This window comes from Urocitellus parryii, chromosome 4, assembly GCF_045843805.1.
Source record: "Urocitellus parryii isolate mUroPar1 chromosome 4, mUroPar1.hap1, whole genome shotgun sequence".
Lineage (NCBI taxonomy): Eukaryota > Metazoa > Chordata > Mammalia > Rodentia > Sciuridae > Urocitellus > Urocitellus parryii.
Window position 1 is genome coordinate 54,369,054 of NC_135534.1, and position 19,272 is coordinate 54,388,325.

The following is a 19,272-nucleotide window of genomic DNA, read 5'->3' on the forward strand; positions in this document are numbered from 1 at the left end:
CTGTTTGACATTGGGGTAAATAACTTAGCTTCTCTATCTAACTTTGTTTCTTCTTCTAGAAAGTTGAAGGTATTAACTGGGCATGGTGGTACATGCCTGTAATCCCAGTGATTTGGGAGGCTGAAGCAAGAGTCTCACGAGTTTAAGACTAACCTCAGTTACTTAGGTCTAGGTATTGAAGAGTGGCAAGTAGTTGTGACTAAGACAGTAAGCAACATCTGGACAGGCTCCTGGCACTTTATCTCTCCAAGAAACATCTTATATTTTATATCAGCCCTAGGTGGTACTTGCCCAGTGGTGATTACTCTGACACTCCTGAGGAGTGGGGGATCAGGATACGGGGGTTCTAATCTATTTCTTTATTTTATTTTATTTTTTTTGTAGTAGTGGGGATTAAACTCATGGCACTCTACCACTGAACTATATCCCCAGTCCTTTTTATTTTATTTTGAGACAGGGTCTCATTAAATTGTCCAGGCTGACCTTGAACTTGCAATCCTCCTGCCTCAGCCTCCCAAGTAGCTGGGATTACAGGCATATACCACTGTGCCCAACTCTAATCTATTTCTAAAGAGAGTGAGTAGCTTCTTATCTACAAGTGTAATTATTATTAACAGATTTCCTTTTCCAACTGCAAGGAACAGGAACTTTTGCTGCCAAATTTAGCAGTGTTTTAAGTCCCTCAAATCTCCTTTGAGTACTACCAAAGCTCTCAGCTTTGTTGTTATCTCTTGTTGACATATAGCCTGGAAAGGTCATATCAACAGTGCCAATTTATGGGCCTGCTGAACCCTAGCAGGCCTAGGGCCGAAAGGGAGTTCCTGGGAGTAGGTACTTCACAGAGTTTCTCTTTGAGTGAGAGGCTGTTTAAAATTTAAGGCTCTTTTTGCTTTAGAAGACTCTGCAGATTAGGTTAAGATTTTTTTGTTCTTTTGTAGTTTTACTTCTGTGGACTTCCATAGACCGGCTCAGATTCCATAGTAGCTTCCTGTATAATCAGAAGAAGCTCAGCCTTCATGATACTCATAGCCACCAACATTATACCTCCTATTCCTTACTGGAAGTAAGTTTCCTTGGCATAGAGTTATACCAGAGTCTCTATCCTGTTTAGTTTATTGGTAATTTATGACCTACCATATGTTCTGATGCAATAATTAAAAGATGACAAAGACTAGAAACTGCACATGGGACTCTATACTCATTTTTAAAGATGTGGGGACAAAGACACATGTGTCTATATACTTCGTCACTTGGCAAAAAGGAATGCAAATAGAGAAAGGAAATTAATGTGGCTGACCCTGTATCTACAAAAAAGTGGGATACATGAGTGTGACAATAAAATACTTAGGACAGTGGAGATGATCTTGGCAATGGCAGTGACCTTGGTTTGCATTCCTTGGCTTGATTAACTCAGCTTCTGTATTTAGAGAACAAAGGCTTTGGATTCTAGTAAGGAAACAAAGTACAGAAGTTCCTTATGTCCCTCCACACCCCACTCCCCCATTCTCTCACCCTTTGGTTTCTGGCAGAATGGACTGGGCATAATGGGCCTCTCTGGGTATGAGTCATCACTGCTGCTCAGGGTTGGGTTACAGCCCAAGTGTGCTGGGAGAGCCAGCTGTGAGAATCCTGGTTGTAAGAGGGGCTGTGGGTTTTGTTAACTCACTTCTGAGTAAGTGCCCAAGGGGAAGTGGCAGGGATCACGTTAAAAAGAAAACAACTAGAAATTTTTGTTCTATGTAAATCTCATTAATGGAATTAAAGAAGCCCCCTCACCTCCCAGTCTCATAACTCACAACTGTTTGGTAAATCCAGGTGGGTTTCAAAAGCTATGCTATCCAGGCTTGTTTTCCCCTGAAAATCCCAAAGTCAGATGTCTCCATGCCCTCACTTGAAGAAGTTTAAAGCAAAAACCCCTTGAGACTGTAGCACCTGTGAGCCTCCCCTGATAGCAGTTGATGTTTTGTCGGGGGGTGGGGGGGGTGGGGGGGTGGGGGGGTGGGGGGGTGTAGGGGGGGTTGTCTGGGATGACTTTATTTGTTGCTGTTCCCCAAGGGTTTACCTTCTGCCTTTTCTCTTTCTAATTTACAGTCTTTCCTTGGGATCCCATTTTCCACTGTTACCAGTAGTTAGAGAAGGAAGAGGGGGAGCCACCTCTGCCTCTCTTGTTTCAGAAAACTGAATTTACTTATTAATTCAATTAACATTTTAGTATCCATTCTGTTCTGACTTTATTTCTATATAATAGGAATATAGAGATAACCAAGAGAGAAAAGCCCTTGTCATGGAGCTTATAGTGGGGAAACCTTTCAGTCTACAAATCAATAGTTGAGATAAAGATAGTGATGTGAAGGACTAATGGTGATGTAAGAGAGTAACAGGTTGCAGATTGAACAACTAATAAAAAAATAAAAAAAAATAAATAAAAAAAAGGAGAGTAACAGGGACTTGAGAGGTTAGAGAAAGTCTTTCTGTGAATATGATGTTTGAGTGCACGCTCATGGGTAAGAATGCATGAATGTGGGGCTGGGGGTGTGGCTCAAGCGGTAGCGCGCTTGCCTGGCATGCGTGCGGCCCGAGTTCGATCCTCAGCACCACATACCAACAAAGATGTTGTGTCCGCCGAAAACTAAAAAAGAAATATTAAAAATTCTCTCTCTCTCTCTCTCTCTCTCTCTCTCTCTCTCTCTAAAAAATAAAAAATAAAAAAAAATAAAACAATGGGCTGAGCCTCCTCATCCCAATTTAAAAAAAAAAAAAAAAGAATGCATGAATGTGTAGATTTGGAGAAGGTACCTTTCTAAGAAGGAAACAGCCAAGATAAAGCCCCTGAGGTAGGAAAGACTTGACATGTGAATAGGAAGTCCTCATTGGTAAACAAAGAGAGCAGGTGGATGTAGGATGTGAGATGTAAGCAGAGCCTGGTTCAGACAGAGCCTTTTGGCCATTGTCACAGAGAGAAGTAGATATTCTAGGTCTGTGGCACAACTAGGGGATAAAATGTGGAAATTTAAGAGGAACGGCTAGCTAAGAGGAATACTAAACTGATTGAGAAGAGTTAAGAGAAAGACTGGGGGATCCAAACTAATTAGAGTAGGGATAGCCATGTGGCCGTCAGCTAACAATTTGATTGAACATATTCTGCTAATTTGTGGGATTGAGCAATGTATGTTATATAGTTTTCTGAAGATTTTAGGTTTCTGGTATATCATTAGGAGAATACTAATTCTAGGAATCATGTTATACTAGGTATTTTTATTTGTGTTGTTTAGTAAACTCTCATGACAATCTATGGGTGAATTTGTTGATATCCTAATATCTATAGGAACTCTGAGCCGCTGACTTACTTAAAAAACTAAATCTGTGTGATTCCAAAGCATGTGCTTTCTCTGTGTCCAAACTCTGAGATAGCAAATGCAGCTCCTCTTAGTTATCTAAACATTTATTGATTTTTCCCCCCCCTGAATTATTTGTTTATTTTCATATCTTCATTTCTGTTCACTGGAAGCTACAGTAGCTTTTGAATGTAGAATTGGATGAGTTATTTTACAGTTTCTCTGAAGGGAGTTTCTGTTTAAAATACTGAGAATGTATGAAAGATGATTTATCAAGAGCTCTGTAATGTTTGGAACAATCAATAAAAAAAATAAAAAAAAATAAAAGAAAGCAAATGTATGAAATAAAAAAAAATTACAAAATATTAGATCCAATAAAGCATCCATAGCTATAAAAAAAAAATAAAATACTGAGAATGCCAGTCCATACCAAAAGCAGGAGAGTGTGTATGTGCGGGGCAAGACTTAGAAACCAGTACCTGAATTACCTCCCTTAATCTGGGCAGGAAGCAATATGGTCCTTCACATTAATAATTCTACAAGTAGTTAGATTTCTCCTATTTTACATAGTAAGAGCATGGAATATTTTTATACTAAGAAGATAGAATTTGGGGCTGGAGTTGTAGCTCAGTGGTAGAGCGCTTGCCTAGCACATGTGAAGCACTGGGTTTGATCCTCAGCACCATGTTAAAAAAAAGTAAAGGCATTGGGTTCATATACAACTAAAAAAAATATTTAAAAAAAAGAAGATAGAATTTGATTTTGAAGGAAAGTAATTTGTCAATAAACTGGCATTTGTAAATAAATCCTGATTTTCTAGTTTATAGATCTCTTCTAGAGTCTCCCAACTTTGTTGGAGATATTTGAGGAAAAGAAATTTATGAGGCCACAACTTTGACTTCATGGAAATTGAACACTAACTAGTTTCTAAGTAGATACTTCTTTTTCTAAAGGGGCTGATCCTGTAAATCAGGGTCCACGTTTCTGAAATGAAAATGTGCAGGGCATTTATTTATACACTCTTATTCCTTGGTGTTCAAGAGATCTGTGAGGCTGCTGAGATGGAATCGTTTGTGAAGAGCAGAGCAGGGTGAGATTGAATTAGCATAGGTTTTTGACCCAGAGAGGAATTTATTTGGCAATTGAATTCTACTTTCCTGTCTCCCCATCTCGGTTTTTTTTTTTTTTTTTTTTTTTTTAACTACTTTGCTTCTGAAAGAAAAGACCTGTGGCTAGAAGATTCCTTGAGAGGGTGTTTTTCAGATTATTATTATTATTATTTTTTAAAGTTTTAGTTGCTTGTAGACATTATTTTATTTATTTTTATATGGTACTAAGGATCAAAGTGCTTCACACATGCTAAGCAAGCGCTCTGCCACTGAGCTACAGCCCCAGCCCCCAGATTATTTTTTAACACTGATTTACTGAGCAGACTTACCATGAGCAGGGACATAAGATTTTAGTTAGGGGATGAGACTGAAAAGATGGACTGAGGTCAGAACTTAAAAGGGCCTGAATCATCCAGGACTTAAGGAAACAGGAAAGGAAGGAAAGGAACACATTAGGTTTTGGTTTGTAGAAAAGAAGCTATAAGACCATGTGGAGGACTGTAAGACCTCTGAAGTGGAAGGAATCTAGTTTATCTCTTTAGGTTTCACTACAGAGGTGATATTTATTCTCTCAAATTTCATTTGGAATAGAAGATAGGGAAATTGGGTGGGGGTCTGAACTCCAGATTGTAGAATTCCCTGGAGGCTTAGAACAGTGGTTTTCAAACTTGAATATGCACCAAACCTGGAGAGCTAGTTTTTGATTTAATAAGTCTGAAGTGGAGCCTGAGAATTTGAGTTTTTAACAAATTTGGAAAATGCAGTGGTCTGTGGCACAGGGATTGAACCCCCGTAGAGCTTAACCACTGAGCCACATCCCCAGCCTAATTGCCTAATCCCAGATACTTGGGAGGCTGAGGCAGGAAGATCGAGTGTTTGAGGCTAGCTTTGCCAATATAGAGAGGCTCTAATCTGCCCCTCTATCCCCCAAAAAAGAGAAGGAAAATGAAAGTAAGAAAATTTGTAATTGATGTTGCTACTGTTGGTTGGGAACCTCACTTTGAGAACCACTCTTTAAGAGACTTGGCAGCTAAGAGGCAAAAGGAGGTTGAGAGCCAGATGTTAATTGGTGTTCTTCTACTAACCTAGAATTTCATGTCTGTTGAGTCTACGCTTCAGCAGTTGTTGGGTGGCTTGCCCTATAACACAAAGCCTGGTGAAGGTCTGTGCCCTTACTCATAGTGACTCTTCCCATCACTTACTGGCGAGGTTACCAGATGTGTATTTCTGAACAGCTGCTTTTCACATTTTTGGAAAAATACCCATTGTGGGGCACTTTATACCATTAGGATAGGTGACATTTGTGCCATGAAAAGTGCCCCCCTCTTGTCCCCCGTCCTTGAGCATAGCCTCCTGGTTGGCAAGGCTGTTTGAGGAACTGAAAGCAAGCCCAACATTTCAGTTGTGTTCTTTTGATTAGCCAAGTTTACACAGGACATGCCTGGGAGATTATCTCTTTAGCTCAGGAGTTGAATTTCAAGGGCAAAGTCCACAGTTGGCTGTTGAAAGGCTGAGAACACCTGGAAGAGAGGATTTCACTTACCCAGGCCTCAGTGCCTCTTCCCACAGAGGTCAAGTTTTCTGCTTGTTGCTGCCCAAGCAGGAGACCTTGGGATGTTTCTCTCTGAGCAGCATGGCTCCAGGCACTGCCCTTTGCCTTCTACTTCAGTGGCTGCGGCTTCAGGTGAGACCCTTGGGTTAGTAGTATAAGCTGCCCTCGCTTCCTTGGCATTCTCAGCTATTTTAATCTTTTCCTGGTCTTGCTTCTCCCTTTGCGGGGAGGATCATCATTCTTCTCTTCGTGGTGAGCGACTCTCAGGTTTTTCCCTTGGCTCTTCTTTTCTTTAGCTTCCCTCATTATCCAGTGTAACTATAGAATTCTGTTGCCATGTAGGAAGGAGTGTTAAAGGTTGCCTGACCCAGTGTTGCCTCGTCTAAACATTGTTAGACACACCGGGATAAAGGAGGCAGCTGCTGCTAGTCTGAGACAACCAGCACAACCAGCGTGGGGTTCCTATCCCCAGTGCTCCCCCAGGATTGGAGGAGTCCATACATCCACACAGTTGTAACCCATTCTTGGCACACTAGTTGGGAACTTGGAACTAGTCCCAGGGGCCTCAGAAAACTAAAGGCTCATGATGGCAGAGTGAGGGCTAGAACTCAGGGCTTTCCACTTGTGCTGGTTAGGGCTCTGCTGTGTAGTAACACAAGCACTACAATGTGTCTCAGCTCAGCAAGCTAAAACATGAAGTTGTCTCAGGCTAAGTTTTTTTCCTAACACTTTTTTTTTAAGTAATTAAAGCAACCCACAAGAAAATACAGAAGGTAGAAAATGTGCCTCTTCTAGAAAACCCATGCTCCAGAAATAGAATTACTGTTATATTTTTTAATGATACATTTATATATATTAATTTTTACAAAAAAATCATACTCTAATAAAATTGGAAAATAATAATAAACATTGGTGAGGATATAGAGAAGTTAGAACCTTTAGACACTTCGGGGTAGAAACGTAAGAGGTACAGCTTTATGGAAAACAGTTTGGCCACTGCTTTAAAAATTGCCCTATGATCTAAAATTGCTCTATGATTCAGTGATTCTGCTCCTAGCTATGCACCCCAAAGAATTGAAAACAGAGACTCAAATATCTGAATGCCAGTCTTCACTGTAGCATTATTCATAGTAGACAAAAAGTGAAAACAACCCAACTGTTCTACTTCTAGATGCGTAAAAAACCAAAATGTGGTGTATACATACAAATAATGGAATATTATTTGGCCATAAAAAGGATGAAATTTTGATATGCAACATGAATGAACCTTGAAAACATTGTGCCTAACTGAAATAAAATATCTAGAAATGGCAAATTTATAGAGAAAGAAAGTTCTCTGTTACATGGAGCTTGGAGAGGGGAGAATAGGGAATTATTACTTAATGGTTGCAGTTTTGGGGGTGATGAAAGGTTTTTGAAACATTGGTGAAGGCTGCATGACACTGTCAGTGTAATTAATGTCGAAGAATTGTACACTTAATGGTTGAAGTGGCAAGGTTTGTATTAATACAGTAAAGAAAGATCATACTCTGAAAATTTTTACCAAGGGTGTTTTTCAGTTTACCGAGGGTATTTTTCCATGTTAATTCATTACTTTGAACAGCACATTGTGTTTCTTCAGATGGATGTATCATAATTTATTTAACCAAACCCCTAATGATGGACATTTGAGTTGTTTCCAGTTTTTCCTATTATAAAAGAGCTGCAACGAACAGCAGCACACAGCTGTTTTTGCCTTGTGTTCTAGTACTTGCATTTCCTTAGGCAAAATTCCTAGAAGGGAAGATTTGATGATCAAAGGGTATGCTCATTTAAAATGTTAATAAATATTGCCAAACTGTTTGACAAAGAAGTTGCATCAACTTAATTCTCATCAGCAGTATATAAAGGTGTCTGTTTCTGCCACACCCTTGCCAACATGAGTATTTAAAATTTTTCTTTTTGATACCAGGGATTGAACCCCATAGAGTTTAACCAATGAGCCACATCCCCAGCCCTTTTGAAAAAAAATATTTTGAGACAGGGTCTCACTAAGTTGATTAGGGCCTCATAATTTGCTGAGGCTGGTTTTCTGCCTCCTGAGCTTCTAGGATTATAGGTGTGTGCTACTGTGCCCAGCTAAATATTTTTAAGCTTTGCCAATCTGATACGTGAAAAAGCATTTCTTATTGTTACTTTATTTAGGATTTCTTGAATTATTAGTGAAATTTTGTCTGTTTTAATTCTTATTGGCACTTGTTTCTGTTCTTTTGCAAATTTTTTTTTCCTCTCAAATATGTCATTCATTTTTCTGTTTTTTTTGGGGGGGGGGGTTGGTGGTGGTGGTGGTACTGGGGATAGAACTCAGGGCCTCACACATGCTAAGCAAGTTTTATGCTACTGAGCTACATTCCAAGCCCCTGGTCGTTATTATTATTTTGTAGATTTGTAAGAAATTTTACATACATATTACATTAGGACTCTGCCATATATGTTACTGATATTTTCCCCCCAGTTAAATTTTTTTCTGAGTTTGTTTATGTCAATTCTTTGCATTTCACATGTTTTAAATTTTTATATAGGCAAAAGAATGATATTTTCCTTTATGATTTTTTTTTACCCCCTTCATGGCTTTTGAGTTGAATTTTTTGTTATACTTTTCTTAATGTTGGGGAATCATTGTATCAGTTCCCTAGGAAGAGCTTTACAGTGAAGTAAATCCTGTATTGAGTCATGTTAACACTAGGCCTAGATATTGTGACACATAGGCCTCTCTCTTAAATCATTCCTGGTTTGATGAACTCATCCTGGCTTAAGTGGGAACATAGGTGAACACCAGGGACATAGTGACAGAATTGTCAGTGGGTCAAAGTCCCAAGGAGTAGTAAGGCCCTGAAAAGGTATGACTATGAGAGGGGAAGAACAGGAAGATGTGAAGAAATGTGGCTGCTTAGAGGATAGATCAAGGCAGATTTTAAATAAAGTGTTTTTATTAGTACATTATAGTTATACATAATAGTGGGATTCATTTTGACTTAATCATACATGCATGGATTATGATTTGCTTCATTTCAGTTCCTAGTACTTCTTCTTTTCCTCCCTCCTCCAGTTTGCCTTCTTCTAGTCTACAGTTCTCCTTATATTATTTATTATTATTTTTTAAATTGATGCTTATAAAATACACATAAAGGTGAAATTCACTGTGGTATATTCATACATGTAATAGCATAATTTGGTCAGTTTCAGATTTTTGAAGTGAGAAAAGAAAGAATACTGTTTATTGAAGACTTTATAACATTAAACTAATTGGGTTCCACTTAACTGTATTTTGTTTTAACTTATTATTATTTGGGGTGGGGAGTACTGGGGATTGAACCCAGAGTGCTTACCACTGTGCTATGTCCCTAACTTCTTAAATTTTTGAGATAGAGTCTCCCTAAGTTGCCCAGGTTGGCCTTGAACTTGCAGTCTTCCTTTCCTGCCTCAGCCTTTCGAGTCTCTGGGATTACAGATGTGTCACCACTGTGCCTGGCTGTGGCCTGACAAAGGCAACTTTTAGTGCTGGGTTAGCCTAGGGTTGCCCTTCCTGAGGGTTATGAACCCAGAAGAGAAATCCTTAGAATCAGAGTATAAATAGAATTCTGAAACTGACCGAATTTGAGAGACTTGAGGAGAGTAGAACTGAGCTGGCAGTATTTCTGCTCCTTTAGCCAGGAGCTTAGACAGAAATATTAAGGAAATGGGCTAAGTAAGGAAGCAGAAGGAGAAAGGATTCAGATCCACATTCATTAGGCCCCTTCAGGGACAGCTGCATGGTGACATTCAGTCCATCACCAGACATTATTGTTTGGTGGACGAGGCATATCAAAGACCAGTTTACTGCAGTGGGATCTGGGCCACTGCAGACACAGCCCTGGGAGGAAAGGGTTGATTCAGTCATGGTGGGCAGGGAACTTCTGAACAGTCAGGGCAGAGTGAGGAGAGCCAAGATGAGAGTCAAGGGGGGAGCTCTTGACAGGCTGGATCTACCAGTGTCCTGCCTACCAAACCCTACCCCCAAACATATTGGCAATTGTTTTACTATTATCTCTTGGTTCTGGGTGGCTTGCTTGGGGTCCTGTCATGTAGTTTTAGTTGGGGCTGCAGTTATCTGAATGCTTGTAGACCTCCATGTGTGGCAAGTGAACTGGGAATGTTGGAGCCTCTGGGGGTCCTCAGTTCACTTGCTTGCTCTTTCTTTTCTCTCAGAGTTTTCTTTCTCTCACCACCGCCCACCCTGGTAGTTATTGCTCCACATGGTCCCTTGCTTAGCAGCATCAGGGCTACTTGAGTTATTATGAGGTGGCTCACAACCTGAGAGCAAATGCCCCTAGAGACACCGGCAGAGGTTGCATGGCTTTTATTTCCCCTAGTGTTGGAAGTTACACGTGTCCTCACATAGACCACATTGTGTTCCTTGAGGTAGTGACAAAGGCCTGCCTAGTTCAAGGAGAGAGGAATATCATTTTGATGACTTGTTTTGAAATTACCATAACCATACAGAGAAATTTTAATTTTAAGCTATAGGACAGTGTTTTTTGTTTTTTTTGTTTTTTTTTTTTAGATTTAATTCATTGTTTACCATCTTCAAAATATTACCAAAGGTTCTTGATAATACCTGAAGTATTGTTTACGTAATAATTAAATCCCTTCACTTTTCCAGCTTAAATTTATTTTAAAAGGAAACATTATCTCACTTTCTTAAAGTGAAGAATTAGTATTACAGAAGGTAACCTTTATAGTAAATACAATGAAAACAAAAAATAGTTTAAAAATTTTAGCAAAAACTGCTGCCAGTGAAAGTCCCCTCTCATTAAGAGATTATCCAGTGTTCAGAAGATAAAGATGGCAGCAAGTAGAGACTTTCTCCTTAACCTAATGAAAAGGTTTGGAGAATTGGAAAGTGAATGACTTATTGTGTTGTGGTTCCTGCCACTTCATGCTGTGTGTGATGTACCATGTCATATGTTGAGTGCCAGGTAGTTCCTCACATTTTGGGAAACCTGATGGGGCAGTGGAGCTGCTAAAAATTTTTTAACACCGATATGGTTAAATATGCATTTTTAGAAAGATGCAAAGAAAAAAAGGTAGGAGTAGAGTGAAGAAAGTAAAACTGGAGCAAAGAGATGATTTTTAGAAGATTGTTGCAGCAAGTCAAGTCTTATTGATGGTCAAGTCTGAGGTAAAGAGTGGCAGGGAATGAAGGCGAGACTAAGTCATCGAGAAGAGAATTTGCAGTACTTGGTGATAGACTGAACTAGAGCAGAAGGAGAATGAAAAGGCAGGGATGACTTGTAGAAACTTGGGTGACTTTGTGGAAAAACTGGAGGAGGGGGGAGTGTTTTTTTAGGGGTGGAGTGGGAAGTGATGAGCTTAGTTTTGGACATTCCTTTTTATTTTTTAACATAAATTCACTTTTCACTTTATGGATTTGTCTGATCATTCTTTGGGTGTTGTTCAGGTTGTTTCCCCCCCCCCCCCACCGCCCCTCATGTTTTCTATAAACTGTAAATTAGATAGAGAGGCTTGATTGGGTTGAGGTTAAACATTTTCAGAAAAAACTCTTTATAGATGATGCAGTGGGTCAGAGGCACATAATTTCTGGTTCTCTATTTTTTTTAATATGTTTTTAGTTCTAGATGGACACAATACCTCCAGTTTATTTATTTATTTATTTTTATGTGGTGCTGAGGATAAAACCCAGTGCCTCACATATATATTCTGCAAGCATTCGACTGCTGAGCGACAACTCCAGCCCCTTCTCTCTATTCTTGATGCTAAATGTGGTTACTGGTTAAAGTAATCCAGCCAAATTTCTCATTGCAAAATTATAGTTTTCATTTTGTGACTAGCAGGCAACCTATGGGTGACTTTTGGCACTATTCCCATTAATCTTTCACTTAAGTGCTTTTATTTTTTAAGCTTTTTATTATGGAAAATGTCAAACATACTTAACAGCAGAAAAAGGAGATGATAAACACCCTTTTATTCACCATTTGGCTTCTACTATTATCAACATATGTACTAGTTTGTTTTATTTCTGTTTTTGTCTACTACTCCACCTTCTTCACCGGCTTTTTTGAGGCAAAGTCCAGGCACTGTATAATTTCATCCGTAAATACTTTAGAATATCTCTAAGAGACCATTCAGATGTATTTAGACATGTTGATTTCTGGTCAGCAATTTTTAGTTGCAATGACAAAGGAACAGAAAATCAGTGATTGGACTGATTCAGAGTCAGGGCTTTTTAGGTTCATAGAGTAGAAGGAAAGAGGGAGAGGCGATAGATTCTAGCCTGGATGGACAGAAAGGAAAGGCCAGGAGATGGCTGATATAAGCTGAGGAAAAAGGGGAAGGACTGAGGGCAGCAGAGATTTGGCTAAGGTAAAAGAGCAACTGCTGGGTATTAAGAAGGTCCAGAGATAGGCAGGAAGGAAAATAGAGGCCACATAGAAGGATTTTAGAGATCTATAGTCTGAAATGATAAGGTCCAAGATTTGTACATGACTAAAGTGGAAGTAAAATTTAAGTCAGGGAGTCAGTTGTGAGACCAGGGTTTCTAAATGGTTATAGGTATTGAAGTTACCAGTATAAAGAGCAAGCTGTCAGAGAGCCTGTATTTTAGGACAGATGGTGTGTGATTCTGTTGGGAGTTTGAAAGGATGGTGTAGCTGCCTAAAAGCCAAGCTGGGGCACTGTCGAAGGTTAGAAACCTGTTCAGAAGCAAGAGAACACAAAGTGAGAAAATAACAAAATAGGATTTTGCATAGCTGTCAAATCTGTTGTGCTCTATGACATTGCTGTCTACTCATTGGGATGGGGCAAAACTAAAAGGGAAGAGGGTCAGTAGGGAGAAGGCGAAGAGTTGTGGTATGTGAGTGGGAGTTGAAGCAGGAGACCTTTAGAGGAAATACACTCAGTCACTTAAGTATTGCCAGCGTTAGGGAGGTTGGCCAGGCAGCCCCTGCACACTGCTTTATCTCTGAGGAATTGCTTTGTGTAGTGGCCCTGATGTGTTTTTGATTGGGGTTTGTGTTACTAGCCAATCTTTGCCAGAATTTCTGTTATGTTTTTTACACTCTGCTTACAGGGTTTGGATGGGGGGGAGGTCTGTAAAGGGAGTGCTTGTCCCTCTGGATAAAGTAACTTTCAGCATTTTCTTGCTGCTGATGACTACTGTCTACTAAATTTCTGGAAAACCAGTGAAGTCCTGGACTGGAGGTGTAGCGACCCTTTTTCTGAACCCAGCTTTGTGTCTAAAGTACCAGGGAAGAAATGTATCTCCTAGATAGTAGCTTTAAAGCTTATAGGAAAGAAACATGTAGTAGGTTTCAGAGTTTTAGAGAACTTAGATTTAAAGTCTTAGATTTGTGGATGAACTAGACATAAAAACCTGAAATGGAATTCCTCTTCTCAAAGTTAATATTTCTTAGAAGAATGCTTTGAGGATGGTCATCACTGAAGGAGAAGCAATGAAAAGGGAGCTGGGAAAAAGGAAGGCCCACCTGCCAGATACCAGATCTTGATGGTAATGTGAAGGAGCCTGAGTCCAGGCAGGACGATTCTCACTTGCCAAACACCTCTGTTTAGAGGAGCAACTGATCCATGTCACTTTATGAATTTTGATATGAGAGAAAAGTTTTTCTATTTAGCTGTTTGGAGTTCATTGCCTGCTGGCTTTGCCCACATGCATGTGTGTGTAGTGGTAATGTCAGCTCTGCTTTATCCATCTTTTCCTGAAGGACAAGGTTGTGTTTTATTTACGAATACTACCTTAAAACATATAGAATATTTTCACATACAGTATTTCTTCAGATTTACATTGTCTTTCCAGAAGAGGAATTGATGTGGCTAGCTACAGAAGACATAATAAAAACAACACCCCCTGTACATTCCATAGGATTGTAGAAGGAAGGAGAATTTTGAATTCTGGCTTCTCCTTTTACTAGCTATACAACTTTGGGCTTTGGTTTCTTATTTTGGTAAAATAGAATTAGAAACATTGACCTCATAGGATTGTTTCAGAGTATTAAATGAATCAACATAATTAACACATGGGAACAATGCTTGGCACACAGTAGATGACTGGTTAAGGGAGGCCCTAATCCTGTTAATAACAGAGTAATAGGTAACGGGCACCAAGGAAAAGAAGAGCATGCAAATGTCTGGGTTTTGTTCATCATTGTGGATGCTGTGAAAGACTTTCCACCCTGACTTCCTTATAGTCTGTGGAATCAGTCTCTCAAGGCGGGTAAAGATTTTTTTTTAAGTTTTATATTTTAGTGAAATTTATTTGGATATCTAAGGTGATGTTGAACGACAATATTAGATATTCTTTTTATTAACAAAAATGTACATTTTGTTTTCTTGTTTTTACAACCACAGCCATTTTCTTACCATTTTTACAACGAATGCTTCGAAGTGTTGATTCCCTATACAGTCTTATAGAGATTGCTGATAAAATTCAAATGTATTACATAAAATTGCAGCTTGGTGAAAATTATTGTGTAAGAAGCTGGGCTAATGGCATCTATGTGACTCTTTGGTGATCTGATAGAAAAATGAAGTTTAAAATACCCAGGGGACACAGATATATATCCCCCCCCCCCCCGCGCCTTAGATGGTCATCTTTAAATATCTTCTCTTTCTGTTGGAATTTCTTAAAGAGTTTGGTGGTAATTCAAGGCCCTGAGTTCTACATGCTATGCTCTCTACTCTGTATTTCCAACTAAAGGCAGATTTGTAGACTTTGGGTAACAAAAGAATTGACTTTCTACCAGCAAGTTAGAGCCATGTAACTTCTGTTCTTGCTTATATTAAAACATTATTTTATTTCACCCTTATTATAGCTCTGGGAGGGAAGGGGATTGACCTAATATTTGATTCCCTCTCAAGTACCAGGTATTGGGCTTTTCCTCCATTTACCAGCAGGAGGTTGACTCAGTGATGAGAGAACAGGTGAACAAGCCCTTTGCATGTCTCTCCTCTTTTCTGCCATCTCTTGGATCATAGAAGGTAGGCAGAGATTGCCCTTTCCTTTATCTTTGTAACTCTTTTGGATCTGGAAGTAATCCAGCCCAAGCCTGGGGCATTTGCTGAACAAAACCCTCATCACAAATAAATCATGAGATTATAGTGACCAGAGAGAGGCCCTAAATGGGAAAGGGTGATTATTCCAGAGGCTATAAAACAAGGCAGGCAGGTGACTACCTCTCAGCGTACCAGGTACTACTTTGTCTATGTCATCCCTTTTAGGTAGCATGAAGGGGGGATTTGAGCCACAGAAGAATTTGCATGTCTTTTTTGTTTTTTCTTGTGCTGTTTCCTCTTTGCAGCAGTGATTCCAGGAAACTGGAAAAACTGCCATGATCTATATCAGTTTTTAATGTAAGAAAAAGATGCTGCTGGTTTTTCATTGTCATAGGGCATATTCAGGTTTTGGGACTTGGGGATGAAGCTGAGTATAGGAATATAGGCAGCTGGCTCCCTGGACAAGATGCACAGTCTTGAAAGTAGAAGGTTGGCTTTATTTCAGTGGACATCGGAGGCATCTCGGGTGATTGACCTTCCTGTGGTTTCTTAACAACTAGTCTACCCTCTGTGGGCTTGTGTTAGGGGGTACCATACATAGAAGGAGGACATACATGCAGATACATTCTGTCCTAGTTCTCAGATGCCCCACAGCTAGTACTTCCTAAGTTTAGGTTTTAGGTGTTTCACATTTGCCTAAATGCTAGCCTGGCTTGTGGTTACCATCTGGCTCATCAGCCTTCTTCACTGTGTTCCTTGAGCTTCTCTAGTCTTTATCATTAATTGTAGAGAAATAGAGTTGCTCACTGTGCAGACTTGACCCAGGCCACTTTGAGGCCTTTGCTTTTGTTTTCTGGGTCAGCCTCCTTGTCACAGATGGCTCAGTCTCAGGCTTTATGGGGTATTTACAAACAGCTTTCTTTCCATTACTCCAGAAAGAGCTGAGCTCCATGTCAGGTTCAGAGTCTGTGAAGTGGAGCGTTAATTAATATAAAATTTTTGGGAACTGTGCCATTTTCTCTGTCTTGTACCTTGCTGTTCAGTCATGAGCAGCTCTTCCAGTCAACCTCCTACCTTCTTCATTCTTGTTACTGAAAATTCTTAACCTAGATGAAACCTTTAAGCCTTGCTCTTCCTCCCAGCTCTCATTTTTGTAGAGGTTTTGTTACAATTCTGTCTACAGCATTTTTCTTTTTCCTCTAATATTTTTCATGATTCCAGGTAAAACACATCGGCTATTGGCAGAACAGTTTGTCGTTATTTCCTTTTCTTTACTTTTTCTTTTTGAACTTTATTGATTTTTTTAAATAATAAAAGCAATACGTGTTCATCGAAGAATATAGGGACAATAACACAAATATTAAGAAGAAGGTAAAAATCACATAATTTGTTAATTTTTTGGTATATGTTTTTCTTTTGGATTTCTTTCATATATGTTGTTTATATATAGTTTTTTCAAATATGGCATCATTCTGTACTTATGTGTTGTAGCCTACTTTTTTTTTTTTTTTTTTTTTTTTTGTTCCAGGGGTGGAACCCACAGGCACTTAACTACTGAGCCATATCCCTAGCTCTCCCACCCCCTAATTTTTTGACTAACACTTTTTCTTGAATATATTCCACAAAGAGAATATATAGAGCTACTTTATAATGTTGATTGCTGCATGTAATTCCATTATATGAATGAATGATTATTTATTTAACTGATCTCCTGATGATAGTCTTTTGGGTTATTTCTGTTATTTTGTTATTAAAGGCTGAGAAGTAAATGTCTTTATATAAATATAGCTGTGCCTACTTGTGTAACTTCAGGATAGTTATTTCTAAATGTTTTTGAAAATGGGATTAACTGGTTCAAATGGTACGTAACATTAATTTTTTTTTTTTGGTACTGGGGATTGAACCTAGGGATACTCAGCAACAGAGCTATATCCCCAGCCCTTTTTATTTTTGGATAGGATCTTGATAAGTTGTCTTGGATGGCTTTGAATATGTGATACTCCTACTTCAGCCTACCAGTTAGCTGGGATTATAGGCATGAACCACTGTGCTGAGCTTAATGATTTTTTTTTTTTTATCAAATGTAGATAACTAAGGGCAGGGGATGGAATTCAGAGGTAGAGGCCCCTGGGTTCAATTCACAGTACTAAAAAGAAAAAAAAGTTGTTCTAACTTTTGTGTATTACAGATTATTATAATGAGCATCCTTGTATTAGGACTGTGCAAGAGCTTATGTATGCTAGCTACCTAGAAATGGAATTGCTATAGTAGGATCTAAGATTCTTCTTTTTGTCTATGGTTTGTGTTTTAACTTGGTATAGGATGCCATTGTAAGCATGTGTTTTTTAGAGCTTTTGATATACACAGTCATGAGCTGCAAAACAATACTTCAGTTAATAAGGAACTATATATATGATGGTGGTCCCATAAGATTATACTGGCTAGGGCTGGGATTGTGGCTCAGTGGTAGAGCGCTCGCCTAGCACGGGCGGGACCTGGGTTCGATCCTCAGCACCACATAAAAATAAAGGCATTGTGTTGTGTCCATCTACACCTAAAAAAATAAAAAAAATTTTAAAAAAGATTATACTGGCTAGTGATAGGTAGCCATCTTAGTTTGTGTCAGTACATTCTATGATGTTGACATGACAATGACAAAATCACCCAACAATGCATTTCTCAAAACATATCCCTGTCATTAAGTGACTCATGACTGTGTGTTTGTGTTTGTATTTCTGTATTGTCCTCCAGAAAAAATTGTACTGGTCTGCAGTAAATCTGACAGGATCTTTATCATCTTGTCCAGTGTAATAAACAAAAAGTGGTATTGCCAGTTGTTTTTTACCTTTTCTCTTGAGCAGTCCTGCCTCTTTATTATAGTTGAGAGCTGGCTTTTCCCTGTGACTCACTTGTCTTGTGATTTTCTCCAACGAAGCCACTTCTTCTCCTCCCTTGACTCTCACTTTGTGCTCCCTGACATGGTTCCCAAGTCCTGCCTGACAACCTTTCCCATGAGAAGTTAGTCCTTCCCTTCACTTATATCACCTTTCCTCATTCTTGCTGCTTTTACCTACCTTTTCACTTCACATTCATTGCTTTCAACCTTCTTTGTGTGTCCCCTTTTTGGCATAATTAGGACATGGGGATTCACACTAAGAATGGAATCCTTCAATGCTCTGGACTCACAGTCCCCTAGATTTTTTTTTTTTTTTTTTTTTAGCTCTAAGGACTTTATTTTCATTACTCTTAAGGTACCTGCAGCATGGTCATACCTTTGGCTTCATCGCTTGAAGCAGTTCCACTTTCAGTATCCACTGGAATTCCCTTCCCTCCCATCCCCTGTTCATGTATACCTCCCATTCCTTCTTTGACCCTCCCAACAGCTGGTTCTACAACTCCCTTCCTGCATGGATAGCTGCTTACCTGTTCTGCGAACTGTTGACTTATTTTTCTGTTTAGCTTGAACCTCAAAAGAGGAGAATTTCTGTCATGTACTTGTTGTTTACCTCACTTTTTTCTTTCCCTTTTTCTTCCTAATCATGATCAGATTATTCTGTTGAAGCCTGTAGACTTGAATACTGCTTAAGTACAGTCCCTGGCCCATCATTCCTTTCTCAGAAAATTTCTGTGATTCCCTAGAGAGAAAAACTAAGATCCTGAATTTGATTTTGAAGGCCGCTAATCTGACATTTCTGTCTTTCTTCTTGATCTATTTTCAGCTAAGCTTCCATCAGCTCGAGCATCTTGTTGTTCTTCATATGTCTTCTACTTTTCTGCCCCTGAGCCTTTGCTCATATAATTTCATCTCCCCAGGAATGGCCCTTTATTCTAGTACTTTTTGATTTTCTAGGTCCAGTGCAAGGACCATACTCTCTCTCTGAAGCCTTCTCAATCTTTTATTTGAAAATAATCTCTCTCTACCCAAGTCCATAGCATTTCTTCTCTCTAATGGCATGTCTCTAAGACCACTTAATTCATCTCTAATGGCACTTCAAATAGTCTTCATGGTATTTATTAGATTTATAAGTCTCTGTATTCACCCAGGGATATAGCAATGTAAGCTTCCAAGGATGGACCAGTGCATTTTGATGCCCAAAGAGCTCTAAGGACATTGGTGTCTATTTGCTTGCTGTTTGGTATGTATTAGTTGAATGTCCATTTGATTGTGTGAATGAGAGGAGGAAAGACTATTACCCTGGCTTAGCAGGAACTGATATTGTTCTGAGAC

At 39.2% G+C, this 19,272-nt stretch overlaps 1 protein-coding gene across 2 annotated transcripts in view; it reads left to right on the forward strand.

Moving 5' to 3' along the window:
- Dennd2b (DENN domain containing 2B) overlaps positions 1 to 19,272 on the forward strand; it is a 100,816-nt gene that overhangs the window by 6,443 nt on the left and 75,101 nt on the right. Inside the window, exon 1 of one of the 2 annotated variants that reach the window (XM_026409587.2) lies at positions 6,078 to 6,128. The exons of the other annotated variant lie outside the window; for it this stretch is intronic. The gene's annotated coding sequence lies outside the window, so the exon portion shown is untranslated. Of the gene's footprint in view, positions 1 to 6,077; positions 6,129 to 19,272 lie in introns of those variants that run through there. 2 annotated transcript variants of the gene reach the window in all.